The sequence below is a fragment of the Medicago sativa genome, chromosome 2 (genome assembly GCF_051527215.1).
Source record: "Medicago sativa cultivar Bolivia chromosome 2, Bolivia_mono, whole genome shotgun sequence".
Taxonomy (NCBI): Eukaryota; Viridiplantae; Streptophyta; class Magnoliopsida; order Fabales; family Fabaceae; genus Medicago; species Medicago sativa.
The window spans coordinates 53200064-53215005 of record NC_140750.1 but is presented as its reverse complement, the minus strand read 5'-3'; positions in this window follow the sequence as shown (position 1 = coordinate 53215005).

The following is a 14942-nucleotide window of genomic DNA, read 5'->3' as shown; positions in this document are numbered from 1 at the left end:
CGGTCAGCAAGATGAGACTGGTAAGAAAGAGCATGCTATCTACTATCTGAGCAAGAAGTTCACCGATTGTGAGACTCGGTATACAATGCTTGAAAAGACTTGTTGTGCTTTAGCTTGGGCTACCAAACGCCTGCGTCATTATATGGTGAATCATACAACTTGGTTAATATCCCGAATGGATCCAATCAAGTACATCTTTGAAAAGCCTGCTGTTACTGGAAAGATTGCACGTTGGCAAATGTTGTTGTCTGAATATGATATTGTGTACAAAGCTCAAAAAGCAATCAAAGGAAGTGTCCTTGCTGAGCATCTTGCTTGTCAACCTCTTGATGATTACCAGTCGATTAAGTTTGATTTCCCTGATGAAGAGATTATGTATTTGAAAGCAAAAGACTGTGAAGAGCCACTGATCAATGAAGGGCCGGACCCCAACAGCAAATGGGGATTGGTGTTTGATGGCGCTGTTAATGCTTATGGTAAAGGAATTGGAGCCATCATTGTAACTCCACAGGGGCACCACATTCCTTTCATCGCTCGAATAACTTTTGAATGCACAAACAATATAGCTGAATATGAAGCATGTATCTTGGGCATTGAAGAAGCCCTTGATATGAGAATTAAGCACCTGGACATCTATGGAGATTCTGCACTTGTTATTAATCAGATAAAGGGTGAGTGGGAGACTCATCATGAGAAATTGATCCCATACCGTGACTATACAAGACGTCTATTGACATACTTTACCAAGGTTGAGCTGCACCACATCCCCCGGGATGAAAATCAGATGGCTGACGCTCTTGCTACTCTGTCTTCCATGTTCCGTGTCAATCACTGGAATGATGTGCCCGTAATCAAAGTACAGCGTCTTGATAGACCCGCTCATGTGTTTACCATTGAAAAAATGCCGGATCAAGCTGACGAAGAAGTGAATGATAAAAAGCCTTGGTATTACAACATCAAGCAATTCTTGCAGAATCATGAATATCCACCTGGTGCTTCCAACAGGGATAAAAAGACTTTGAGACGATGGGCTAGCAAATTCCTTCTGGACGGAGAAATCCTATACAAGAGGAACTATGACATGGTCTTGTTGAGATGTGTTGATAAGCAAGAAGCCGAGAAATTAATGCACGATGTACATGATGGTACTTTTGGGACCCATGCTTCGGGCCACACTATGTCAAGGAAACTGTTAAGAGCCGGCTACTACTGGATAACCATGGAGCGTGATTGCCATAAGCATGCTAAAAGATGCCACAAATGTCAAATTTATGCTGACAAGATTCATGTGCCTCCGCATGCTCTCAATGTTATCTCTTCCCCATGGCCTTTCTCTATGTGGGGCATTGATATGATCGGAAGAATTGAACCAAAGGCTTCCAACGGACATCGTTTCATTCTAGTGGCAATTGACTATTTCACCAAGTGGGTTGAGGCTGCTTCCTATGCAAATGTGACCAAGCAAGTAGTAGTGAAATTTATCAAGAATAATATCATCTGTCGATATGGTGTTCCCAACAAGATCATCACTGACAATGGTTCCAATCTGAACAATAGCATGATGCAAGCTTTATGTGAAGAATTCAAAATTGAACATCACAACTCTTCTCCGTATAGACCTCAGATGAATGGTGCAGTTGAGGCCGCTAACAAGAACATCAAGAAGATTGTTCAGAAGATGGTCACCACTTACAAGGACTGGCATGAAATGCTACCTTTTGCCTTGCATGGTTATCGTACTACAGTGCGCAGTCCAACCGGGGCAACCCCTTTCTCTCTGGTATATGGTATGGAAGCAGTTCTCCCTCTGGAAGTGGAGATTCCATCTCTTCGAGTGATCATGGAAGCAAATTTAACTGAGGCTGAATGGTGCCAAAGTCGGTATGATCAATTGAATCTGATTGAAGAGAAACGTATGGATGCTATGGCTCATGGACAGTTGTATCAAGTGCGAATGAAGAATGCTTTTGATAAGAAAGTCCGACCTCGAGAATTCAAGGAAGGCGAACTTGTGTTGAAAAGAAGGATAAGTCAACAACCCGACCCAAGGGGCAAATGGACACCTAACTATGAAGGTCCTTATGTTGTCAAGAAGGCTTTCTCTGGTGGAGCTTCCAAATCCTGTTAATGCCGATATAGTCAAGAAATATTTTGTCTAGAAAGAAAAGAACAGCGTGGTAGGTCGAAAACCCGAAAGGGCGGCCTAGGCAAAAATGCGCTTCCCGGTGGGTCGAAAACCCGAAAGGGCGATCCAGGCAAAAGTTAGGGACAAAAAAATGAATATGAAAAAAGCTCGCTGAGATTGTACGCAACTCAGGCAAGAATGAGCGCCTCGATGAGCCGAAAACCCGAAAGGGCGGTTCATGCAAAAATGAGGTTGATAAAAGACAAGTAACTATATCTGGCAAATCACCATCACCCCTTGGGGCATCTGCAACTGTCAATGATTTTCTTCATCAGAGGCTTCTGTACTTGTGAATTCAAAATTTCTATGAAATGTAGCGGTTATCGTGTTCAATGTATCACCAACCAATAAAATTACCATTTTCCAAGCTTTGCAAATCCGTGAAGTCATGCCTTCGGCTGACTTTCACTCTTCTACATCAATTTGAGCCTTTCTATTATTTGAAACTCTATTTTCTTTCTACTTTCAATGCTTTATACAAAATATTTCTTTTCTATTTGGTAATGTCAATGTCTGAAACAAACATTTTTTGAAAATTAAAAAAAACCTTTTCCTGTCTATTTTGAAAAGTAAACCTGAGCAACAGGGTACATTTCAATGAAACATGCATGAATGAATGAGTGTCAATGTCTACTTCAATACATGTTACAAGCAGGTTACTCCCCAGGATGATCTGTGGTCAATGGCAAGAATGAAAAAACAGAATGAAAGTGAAAAAAAAATGAAAAATGAAAATAAAAAGCTCGCTAAGTTGAAAACCCGAAAGGGCGGCTTAGGCAAAAATGAGCACCCCGCTGATTGACAACCTATGAAGGCAATTCAGGCAAAAATGGGGCAATGAAAAGAATCTTTACTCCCCGGCGAATCGAAAACCCGAAAGGGCGGTTCAGGCAAAAGTGGGGTTTGAAAATGAAAAAGGAAAGAATGGAATATTGAAAAGCATTGACCACAGACGCGAACATCCAATGTTTACCCAGCGCTGACACGCCTAGCAACGGCGACCTATATCCAAGAACCTTCCAAGGGTCCTCCTTTACAAGTTCTATTGCCCTCAGCCATGGTTTCGATACGTCTCTCAACGACGGTCTCTCCAAAGAGGTTTTCCCCTGTGAATATGATTGCAGCACGAGCCACTACGTGCCCAATTTTCCAATGTTTTGTCTATCTCTGCGAAACTTTCTCTGTCAAATTACAAACCAATCATGCATTTCAAGCATTCATACATGCATAATCATGCATTTTATGTGCTCGTATATCCAATAATCTTGTTATACCATACATACATGTTGCATATCCAACTGTCAACTGTCAAATTCAATGTCAATGTCAATTTCAATGTCAATGTCAATGTTAATGTCAATGTCAATGTCAAATGTCAATGTCAAATGCCAATGTCAATGTCAATGTTAATGTCAATATCAAATGTCAAATGTCAATATCAAATGTCAATGTCAATGTCAATGTTAATGTCAAATGCCAATGTCAATGTCAATATCGAATGTCAATGTCAATGTCAATGTCAATGTCAATGTCAATGTCAATGTCAATGTCAAATGCCAATGTCAATGTCAATATCCAATGTCAATGTCAATGTTAATGTCAAATGTCAATGCAATGTCAATGCCAATCCAATGTCAATGCCAATGTCAATTTCAATTTCCAAGCCAATGTCAATGTCAGTGTCAAATTCAACTTTCAATTCAATTCAAATCAATGTCAATTTACTTTTGGGCCAACAAAAATGGTCATGTCTATTTTCAATTCAAGTCAATGACAATTTACCCTCAATTGGTATCTTGTTAAACCAGACTTTCAATTTGTATCTTGTTACTGGTCAAGTGCAAGGTTCAATTCAAAAAGAACCACTTGTACCTGCTTATATGTCTATGTTTCCGGTCAAACGGCAAGTTCGATCCAAAGAACAGTTTGTACCCTTTGCTTATGTTTTGTTTCCGGTCAAACGGCAAGTTCGATCCAAAGAACAGTTTGCACCTACCTACATGTTGTGGTATTGATCAAGTGGCAGGTTCGATCAGAACAGCTTGTATCTACCCTTTGTTTGTATTTCCGATCAAGTGGCAAGTTCGATCCAAAGAACAGCTTGTATCCATTTCTTGTTTGTATTTCCTCGGTCAAGTGGCAAGTTCGATCCAAAGAACAGCTTGTACCCGTCTCTTGTTTGTATCTCTCGGTCAAGTGGCAAGTTCGATCCAAAGAACAGCTTGTACCCGTCTCTTGTTTGTATCTCTCGGTCAAGTGGCAAGTTCGATCCAAAGAACAGCTTGTACCTGTCTATTTGTTGCCCGTTCTTTCTACCTTGATGTCTATAAATCCCTTGGTGGTGTGACACAGCCCGTAGATTCCGGTTCGATTGTCTTGCATTCATAAATGAAATGTTGCATGGCATTCATGTTTTTGAAAATCTGAAAACGTATTTTTATGTCCAAAAGCAGTGCAAATGTTAATATTTAAGTATCTTCGTCCCGTCAATTCTAAGACTTCGTCTCTTGACTCCCCGGACAAAGAAACTTAAATAGGGGCAGCTGTTATACCCTAATTTTGGACCTAAAAATACTAACTCATTTCTGCTTATCTTGCATTATAAGTCATCTGATATGTCTCTGATCAATTGCATCTTTCTCTGCATTTTATTTCAATGTTATTTGCAAAATTCACATAAAAGGGTATTTTAGTCATTTCCTGTATTCAACTCATTTTAATCTTTGAAAATTGTTTGAGTCTTTCCTTGTTTCAATCTCATGTCAAAATTCATTTCAAAAAAATATCAGTTAGGTCATTTTTTAGTCAATTTAGCCCCCAGGGGCATTTTAGTCATTTCCTGTGTTAAAATTTCTTTCAGTCTTTTAAAAATTTGGTTGAGTCCTTTCAAATAGTTTGAATAAGTCTTCATTTCAATTCTATGTCAAAATCCATTTTTAAATTGCATTTGAAGTCATTTTGAGTCAATTTTGCCCCTAGGGGCATTTTAGTCTTTTCATGTGTCAAAGCCCTGTTTAAATTCTAAAAAATTGTCTCTGAGTCTTTTAATTCGCTTGTATAAACTCTTGCTTTAATCCCTTGTTAAAAAATCCATTTTAAAATTTCATCTGAGTCATGTTAGTCGTTTTAAGCCCCTAGGGGCATTTTGGTCATTTCACATAAAATTGCTGATTCATTTTAATCTGCTTTGTTGTTTTTAATCGTCGCGCTTTACGTTAATTTTCAATTTACTTTTTCAATTCAAGTTTAGTTTAATTTTCATTTTAGTCCTCGTACTTTTGTTATTTACATTTTAATCCCTTTTAAGTTTGTTAGAGTCCAAGTGCCATGTGTCCAAATGTTATTGGTCCAACAAAAGTTTGTTACAAGTCAAGTCCATGTGGCATTTCCTCATTGGTCCAAGCATCCCTTTCATCACCTATATAAGTCAAAGTCTCGGTCAATTTTTCACATTCAATCATTTTCCACAAAAAATTCACAAAAAGTCATAAAATCTTTTTCTCTTTTTCCCTCTTTCTCTCTCCTCTAACTAACTAACTCATCTTCAACCTCTCAATTTTCTCTTTCCTCCATAACCACCTTCCACCACCATAAAACCTCCATAACAACCTTCAACCACCATAACAAACCACCCTAACTCCCTTTCCTTTTTCAATTTTCAGAATCAAACACAAATTTTATCAAGAACACTCGTGAATATTTCTCCCTGCAATCACATACAAACTTTTCGAAATTCACCACAAGATCCATACACACGATCCGTTTCACATATCAGCCAATTACAAGTTCGAATCAAGCACCAATCCGATTTCATCATCAACGTGAATTCACTGATTTGAATACAATTCACAAGGAGCAGCACTGTTTTTGTTTCCTCCTCAATTCGCCGGAAATTGAATCGAATTCGAACCGGACCGGAGAAGAGGCACGTTGAGCCGCACGAAGCAAGCAGTTCCGAAACAGCAACCGGTGAAAATCCAGAACTGAAAAAGAAAAACGTGGAAAGGAGAAGAAAACGGGAATGGCATAGCGACGAATTGAGCAAGAACAGCAGCAGATCCGAGAAGAAGAGTCCGAATCCGAAGCAGTAAATCCAACCTTCTCCGATTTGAAACGAGATAATTCTTCTTCTTTTGATTGCCGCGTTTAATCTCCGATCTGTGCTAATTTGAACTGGATTTCGAATTTTTAATGCCGAATTCGTATAGAGGGTAAGAAGAGCTTTGGATTCATGTAAAAATCTTTGAAAACGGAGGTGTTTGGAGGTTTTCCGGCGGCGACGCCGCCACCTTGAGTGGCCGGCCACCGCGCCGGAGTAATGAGGAAGATGAAGATCTTCATTTGGTTGAGTTTCCAGAAATGTAGAGAGAGGGAAATTTTCGGTATAGATGTGTAAGGGAAATGAGGAAAAAACCATGAGTTGTTGCTTTTATACCCTTGGCTGAACCGATCCAGGTCCAGGACCCATAACCCGCTCCATTACCAACATCCCTCAGGCCTGGTTGCTTCTTTAGGCCCATAGCTGTGTTTGCCATGCCTGCGTGATATTCTGCTACTCACACCCCCCTGTCCTGCATGTTTCTTGCTGTTCTTTTGCTATTTGCACCCTTACCTGTCCAATTTTATTCACAAAAATTCTTGAATATTTTTCTATGTGTTCTTGATATTTTCCTTAACATTTTTGTGATCTTTTTTGTGCTAAAGCCTGTGAAAAATATTTGAAGCATTTTTTTTCCTTATTTTTGTTAGAATTAGTAATTTTCTTGCACTTTTTAGTCCAAAAAACCTTTAAAAAATTCCAAATAAATTCCCATGGGTTCTTGATAATATTCTTGATGTTTTTATGACATTTTTACATATTAAAATTTGATAAAAAAAATATATGTGTAGCATTTTTTACTATTCTTGTTAAAATTGGTGATTTTCTTGCACATATTGAGTCTAAAAGTCCTTTAAAAATCCCTTAAAAATTCTAAAAAAATTCATGTATGTTTCTTGTTATTTTTGTGACTTTCCTATGCATTTTGTTTACTGGAAAATTTTGTTGAAAAGTATCATCACATTTTCTTGCATTATCTTTTGATTTCATGTGAAAAGTCTTGTAAAAATTGTCCAAATCCACCTCAAGCTTTTGGTAATTGTTTGTGGTGTATGTTGTTTGAAGTTTGTGAGTTCATTGCTACTGCTTGTGTTTAAAAGTGTTGCATGAGTGTGAATCTTGGTTAATCACTTAGTTTACAAGTTACTTGTGTAAATAAACAATGCAAATATGCTTAAGTTTGCTTTAAAATGCCAAGTTAATCGTGTTGCCTTAATTCCCATTCTAAAGCCTGATCCTAAACCTTTAAAAAATGTGTTAGAATGTGAGAATTATAGGTCATATGGCTCTTGCATTTTATGAGTAAATTTTAGCCATGTTTTGCACTCATTTTGCCTTTATTTTGGGTTATTTTCTATCCTTTATGTTCTAGTGTTTCTCTTGCTTTATTTCCTTTGATATTGTCATGTGCTACTAACTCCTTTCATTTCATGTTTCATCATTTCATAAGCATCTCCATTTCATCCCATATTCATCTCTATTTTTCTTGCAATTTAATTTGTACCAAAGTTAGAATGTAAACACTTAGGAGTTTTGTAATATTTTCCTTTATGCACTTTTAATTTCTTGGCAAAGAGGCCATAGAATGTAATTAGGGCATGATGTAATAAGGACAATGGACTCTAATGATGTACACCGACACAAGCACCGACACATGCACACACATCACTATATAGTTAGAATATGCATGTTTAGATGTATGTTTAGGATTGTATGTTTAGATGTATGTTTAGGCTTTATACTTAAAAAAATCATTTTCCCAAAAAACTTGAACAAACTTCACTCAAACATTTTTCATAATAAACCTTGGGGTCAAAACCCCATTGAATTTTCCTTTTATTTTCTTAATCAAACTTCAATGAAAAATAATCAAACTTTGACTTCTTTTGCAAAATGACTAATCCAACCTCACAATTTCATAAGTCTCATGCCCTTGAGGCCTCTCTCTCTCATTCTTCAAAATCCATTTTCAAACTTAAAATCAACCAACAAAAACAAAAACATTTTTTGGAAGAGAACTACGGTGGATTTGATCCCTTAAACGGGTACGTAGGCAAGGAACAAAATTCCTTCAATTCAACTAAAATAAAAATCCAAAAACATCCTTCTCCCTCCAATTCTTCACTTAGAAACTCTTAGGTTTAATAAACACTTTCAAAATAGCATTTAAAAATAAAGCGCGCGCGTAGAAATTAAAGACGGTTCCTATAGGATACTATAGTCGTTATGGGTGCCTAACACCTTCCCGTAGCGAAAACAACTCCCGGACCTCGATTCTCAAGGGTTTTGCTTACTTTTTCCCTTCCCAAGAAAAAATAAGATATCACCGGTTTAAAAGGTTCAAACGTAATCAATGTTTGACACCCGAAAACCAAGATAAAACACTCCTTACTGCTTGCTTCCTTTTCTTCTTTGGTATTGCAGGTTGATCAAGAGCAATACCAATACTCAGGACCACACTAGAGTTGATGTCTTCAGCCACTTCTTCAATTGATGGCATTGCAGAACCACCAATGTTAAGCTTATTAGAAGTGACTTTAGACTTCTTCGCAGATTTTTCAACCTCTAGGTATTGTTCTGCAGTCATCTTCCTTTTTGACTTTCTGCCTCTGGCTCGTGGCAGAGCACCACCATACATTTCCTCTGTTACATCTTCCAATCTGATTCTCTCATTGGTTGCCTCAAAGTGTTCCTTGATATAGTACATCTGCACTTCAAGAGGATCCTTCTTGCAGATGGGTGGAAAGTCCTTCATAAGGTCAGACTTAGCAAGTGATTCACTCAAATCTGTTTGAAGCTTGGTGACAACAGTGATCAACTTCATATTCTTGAGGGTTTGTGCATTTATGAACTTTCCAGTTTTAGTATCAAGCAGCTCATCTATGAAGGCTTCAGCACTGCTTAGTTTGTCCAAGACTCCTCCTTGATAGAATATTTCTGACAAGAGTCTTCCATAAGGTACCCAGGTTCTATTCTGCAGCTGACTCTGTTTCAGACACTCTATCAAGTACTTGAACATATACTTTGGCACGTTCACTTTCTCCTTCTTAATGAAGTGCTGGAGAAAGACCTTCTGTGCCAAATTGGGTTTCTCACTTCCACCACATGGAAGCAAGTCCTCATTCTGAATCTTCAGAAGCAGCTTCTTATCCATGCTCAGATCAGCATACTTTCCTGCTTGCATGGAGTTGTACAGAGCCAAGTTTACTTTCTCTTTCCAGAAGCGTTCTTCAGTTGTACTTGAGAGATCAATTCCAGAGTATTTTTCAGAGGCTTCTCTACGGAGTACAGCTTCTATCTGCCATTCTGCAATTCTTACTGGAATACCACAAATACTTGACCTGATTTCAACACCTGTAAATGGCTCAAGTCCCATTTCTTCTCTGGTCTTCCCTTCCAGTTCGGGATAAATCAACACCATTTGACTTTCTTCAGCTATAGACGCAGCTTTGTCATAAACCTTAGCTCTCACCCAGAAGTGTCTAACCAATGCTTCGTATGTTGGTCCATTCAACATCTTGAAGTAATGCATAAGTTCTTGCTTTTCATAGTAGCTTCTGATCCAACACTCATGGAAGGCGAGTGATTCAAAATCCACCGGGTTTTCTATTTGAACCTGTAGTTCCCATTCTTCCAGTTTCATACTTCTTCCTCTGTAGTCATATTCAGGAACCATTCGTGCAGAAGAGTCTGAAACTTCCTGTTGCGACCTTGATGATGCCATTTGAAGAAGATTTGAAAAAGATTTAAGGTTCTAGGGTTTTTGCGCATACTTCGCAGGAGGTTTGAGAGCAAATGTGTTTGTTGTGAGTGAGTAGTGTGTGAATTGAAAAAGTGTTTAAGAGTAAAAACGTTTGCAATTCAAAAGAGACAAACAAACATAACATTAATGACAAAATTGGGGGCGCGTGAAAAGTACTTTCAAAGCTATTAAATCATCATTGCCCTTTTAAGTTATACACCAATACATATATGCCACGTCAGAAGTTCTCAGAGTAACTACCAAGTTAGTGGGCCAGAAGTTACCATAAAAAGTAACTCCCAACGTTTCCACTAACTCCACTATTCAGAAGCATAAAATCCAGCTTCTGGACTCCAGATGCTGACGTCATCATCAGAAGCGAGTTTTCCTCAGAACCTCACTAAAGAGCTTCTGATGGACCACTTCTTCTGAACTAACTTCAGAACCTAAAATCCTATTCAGAAGCAAGCAAACATTTAGTCAGACACAAAGTGCATGTTCAAATTTTTCTTTATAAAATCAAATCTTTCAACAGTTAAAGGCTTAGTAAATATATCAGCCCATTGATTCTCAGTATCAATGAATTGTATATCTAAAATTCCTTTTTGAACATAGTCTCTGATAAAATGGTGTTTGATTTCAATGTGCTTAGCTCTCGAATGCAAAATTGGATTTTTAGACAAACAAATAGCAGTAGTATTATCACAATAAATGGGGATACTGTTAGCAGTTATCTGATAGTCTTCCAACTGATGATTCATCCAAAGTAGTTGTGTACAACAACTTGCAGTTGAAATGTATTCTGCTTCTACTGTAGACATAGCAATAGTTGTTTGTCTTTTGCTAGCCCAGGATATAAGATTATCACCCAGAAATTGACAATTGACACTGGTTGACTTTCTTTCAATCATATCACCAGCATAATCAGCATCACAGAATCCAATTAGCTTATAATCTAAGGATTTCCTATAAAGGAGTCCAAGATTAGTTGTTCCTTTCAAATACCTGAAGATTCTCTTGACAGCAGTCATATGAGATTCTCTAGGATCTGATTGGAATCTTGCACACAAGCATACCCTGAATAAAATATATGGCCTAGATGCAGTGAGGTATAACAGAGAACCAATCATACCTCTATACAGCTTCTGATCAACTTTAGCTCCTTCATCTTCTTTGCTTAAGGTGCACGTAGGATGCATTGGAGTGTTCATCACTTTACAATCTTCAAGCTTGAACTTCTTGACAGGGCCAAACCGCAAGTGCACGGCCTATCGAAGTAATAGTAGTAAGTAGAGTTATCGTTCCGCTAGGGAGTTGTTCAACTTAATTAACTTTTAGTGAATGATTAGAGGAGAGAAAGTTAATAAAAGAGAGTTTGATTGCTGAAGGTAAAAACAATAATAACAATAATAAAGGGCCTTAGGATCATTGGTTCATCATAATGACTAATCCTTCACTAGACAAAACCTAAACATCTAATTTCATGATTTACACACTAATTTCTAAAGACCAGTTTCCCTTAGCCCCTCACCTTTCCGATGAAAGTCCAGTGAGAGTTTACTTCTAGTAACCAAGCCTATTTCACTGACATGATTACTAGAAGATGCATAGAGGATTGAAACTACTCTTTGTCTCAATAATTGCAAAGACTATTTCACTGTTTTGCAATTATTGTCTAGATTCACTTGTTCCAACATCAAGACTCCGCTCTCGCTTTATGAATTGATGTTTAGGATGATGGATTAATGATTATCAAACCCTCCGCTTTTGCTTCCACAGTTTGATAATTGTTAATCCACGTTAAGACGGTGAATCTAGATTAGAAATTAGGGTTACATAGAAATTAGGGTTTAGACATGTTTTGTTTAAGATCGAGTCATTAGACTCCCCAACAATCCCAAGACGAAGAAGTCTACTCACTCATGTTCATCGTAGACATGGGGGAAGAAGAGAGAAAATAACAGTAAAGTAAATTGCAAAGAAAGTAAAAGGGAAAATAAAGACTTTATTAAAATAGCAATTGAAATAAACAAAGTAAAGGATGATCGTTTTATGGTGGAGAGCTACTCTATTTATAGCTTTACATCTGACTTAGAAACTAAGCAACTAAAGGGATAAAACTGTGAAGCCGCAACAGGGTAACTTGGGCTTGAAGAAAAGCAGCAAAAGTGGATTCTGGGACTGGCACGGCCATGCCACATGTTGGCACGGGCCGTGCTAAGCTTCTGACTTTGGGGGAACATATTTTTGTCCCGTATCTTCGTATTCTTGCGCTGTATTTGTTCCAGTCCTCTTTCTTTTGCTCCAAGGCACCTTCCACCATATATTTATTCCTAAAATAAAATAAAACACAATTTGAAGTAAAATATTCTAAACTAAAATAAAATGCAATAAAATAAAATCTAATCTAAAATAAAACTAAACTAAATAAGGCAATAAATAAGACTATCTATGACTCATCAAACTCCCCCACACTTGAATCTTTGCTTGTCCTCAAGCAAAAGGCAGCAAACATAGCAGCAACAAAAGATTTGATTATGGCAATATTAAGAACAAATGTCTCAAAAGAAAGGCTTTGCTTCAAGTACACTAATTACAATTTCAAATATTCCTCATGAACCTATTCTACCCAACATCAAGTCTCAAGTGAGTGTGTGTGTGCAGTCCAACCCTTTTCTTGCTCCTGTATAAGACAGATATTATGAGGAATAGGTTCTATCCTTAATGCTAAAGTGACCGAGAAAAGTCCTTTCTTCATTTCATATAAGAGTGATGGGAATTTAAGTTAAGATTGAATTAATTTAACAATTAAGCACAAGGGGCTGCAGATGCTTAGGGGCTATCTATCCTCGTAGGAAGTCTTCTCGGATGTTATTGTCCTTTCCCCCTAGATTCAAAATCACCCTAAGCAGTGCTGCAAAATTATTTATTTGTTTCATCTCCGCGTAGGAAGTCTTTTTGGATGTAATTGTCCTTTCCCCCTAGCATTGATGAATTTGTTTCATTTTAAGTTCAAATTAAGGAGTCACCACCACAATTAGGAGGTTAGGATGTAATTGTCATTTCCCCCACATGTTGGTGCCATTCTCCCGCCCCTTTTAACATTAACAAATTAAAAAGAATATAACAATTAAGAACAATTTGATTAATTTTCCCACACAAACTTATACTACTTTTACTCTTAAGACTTTAAAGGGTCTAAGTTAACACTAAAGATAGAACGTGTTCCTTAAAATACCTATTCATACATTTACTCAAGGATTGCAACCGGATGCTTTTCTCATTGGAGAATTTCACGATAAAACATGACATGGGTATAGCAAGAACACAAGAAACTACTTTCATGTACAAGAAGCAACCTAAGGAAGAGACAAAACAAAAAAAAATTCATGCCATATTTACATTAAAAACAAGCTACTTAGTCATGCCTCTTGCTATAAAAACAAAACAAAAGAATAAAGTTCAAGGGAGTTTGGGAACACTACGACTCTAGACACTTTATTAGCCCCCCCCCCCCCCCCACACACACTTAGGGGAAGCATTGTCCTCAATGATTCAAAGAAAAAGAAATTAAAAAGAAGAAGAAGAAGAAGAAGAAGAAGAAGAAGAAGAAGAAGAAGAAGAAGAAGAAGAAGAAGAAGAAGAAGAAGAAGAAGAAGAAGAAGAAGAAGAAGAAGAAGAAGAAGAAGAAGAAGAAGAAGAAGAAGAAGAAGAAGAAGAAGAAGAAGAAAGAAGGAGTAGAAGAATAGTAGGAGAAAGAGTGAAGAGAAAGGAAGAGTGGGAAGAGGAAAGCTCACAATTTATTGAGGTCCGTAAGGAGGACCTTGGAGTTGGAGATGTTGCATCATCTGACGGAGCATCTCATTATTTTCATCATTGACACGGTTGCCCCTTTGAACTTCATTGCGAAGGCCGGAGATCTCAACACCTTGCCTTTGTTGCTCGGTGCTCATCCTCTCGATTTCATTGTGAATCCATGTCCATCTTTGATTTTCATTAAGCTCACCGGTTTCATGGGCATGGTGCCCCTCTTCATGGTGCAAGTTAGCACCTTCTTCTTCATCATCATCTTGCTCACCAAGAACCTGCACATCATTAATATACAACCAATTTTCTTCCACCTTGGTGGTAGTCCGAGATGGGTTAGGCAATAAAAACATGATTGGCACATTTAGCTTAAGTTGGTAATGGAGGGGTGGACGATGTTTGATGAAATTCATAGCAATAAGGGTTTCTATGTTAAGCCTATTGTTTCCCTCAATTGGTTTGATCCCCTCATCTTCACCCATTCCAAAACACCTAGCTATATATGTAATGATGCCACCCACCACTATGTCTCCTCTACCGGCCGGTCTAGTACCGACAAAGTCTAGGTAATCAATCAAATAAAAACAAGTATTGACGGGGTGGTCGTGGAGCATTGCCCATAGCATGAACAATTCATCGGTTCTAGTGTTTCCTAGCTCGGTTCTACCCCAAATAGTGCAAGCCATTACCCTTTGGAGGTACCTAAGTACGGGGTTGTGGATGTTGCTAGCTTTGTTGGCTCTAGGAACATAGTTGGAAACGCCGGTGATACGTGTCCAAAAGGCAGCTGGGTCATAGTTATCCGGTTTTAGGCTAGGATCCCAATGATCATGAATATATCCTTCATTTGTAAAACCTAAGGCCTCACAAAAGTGCTGAAGTGACATCTCATAATCAATATTCATCAACCGAAAAACAACTCTATGGTTAGGGTTATCAAAATTCAACTTATCTTTAGTGAAAACAATTGAGCTTAAAAATTCATAAGTGAAGTTTTCATAACCCCGCATAGGTTTCAGCAAATTAGTCCAACCTAACTTTCCTATCAACCTAGAAACATCATCAAACAGCTCTAGCACATCTAAAGTATTGGGATCATGATAACGAGA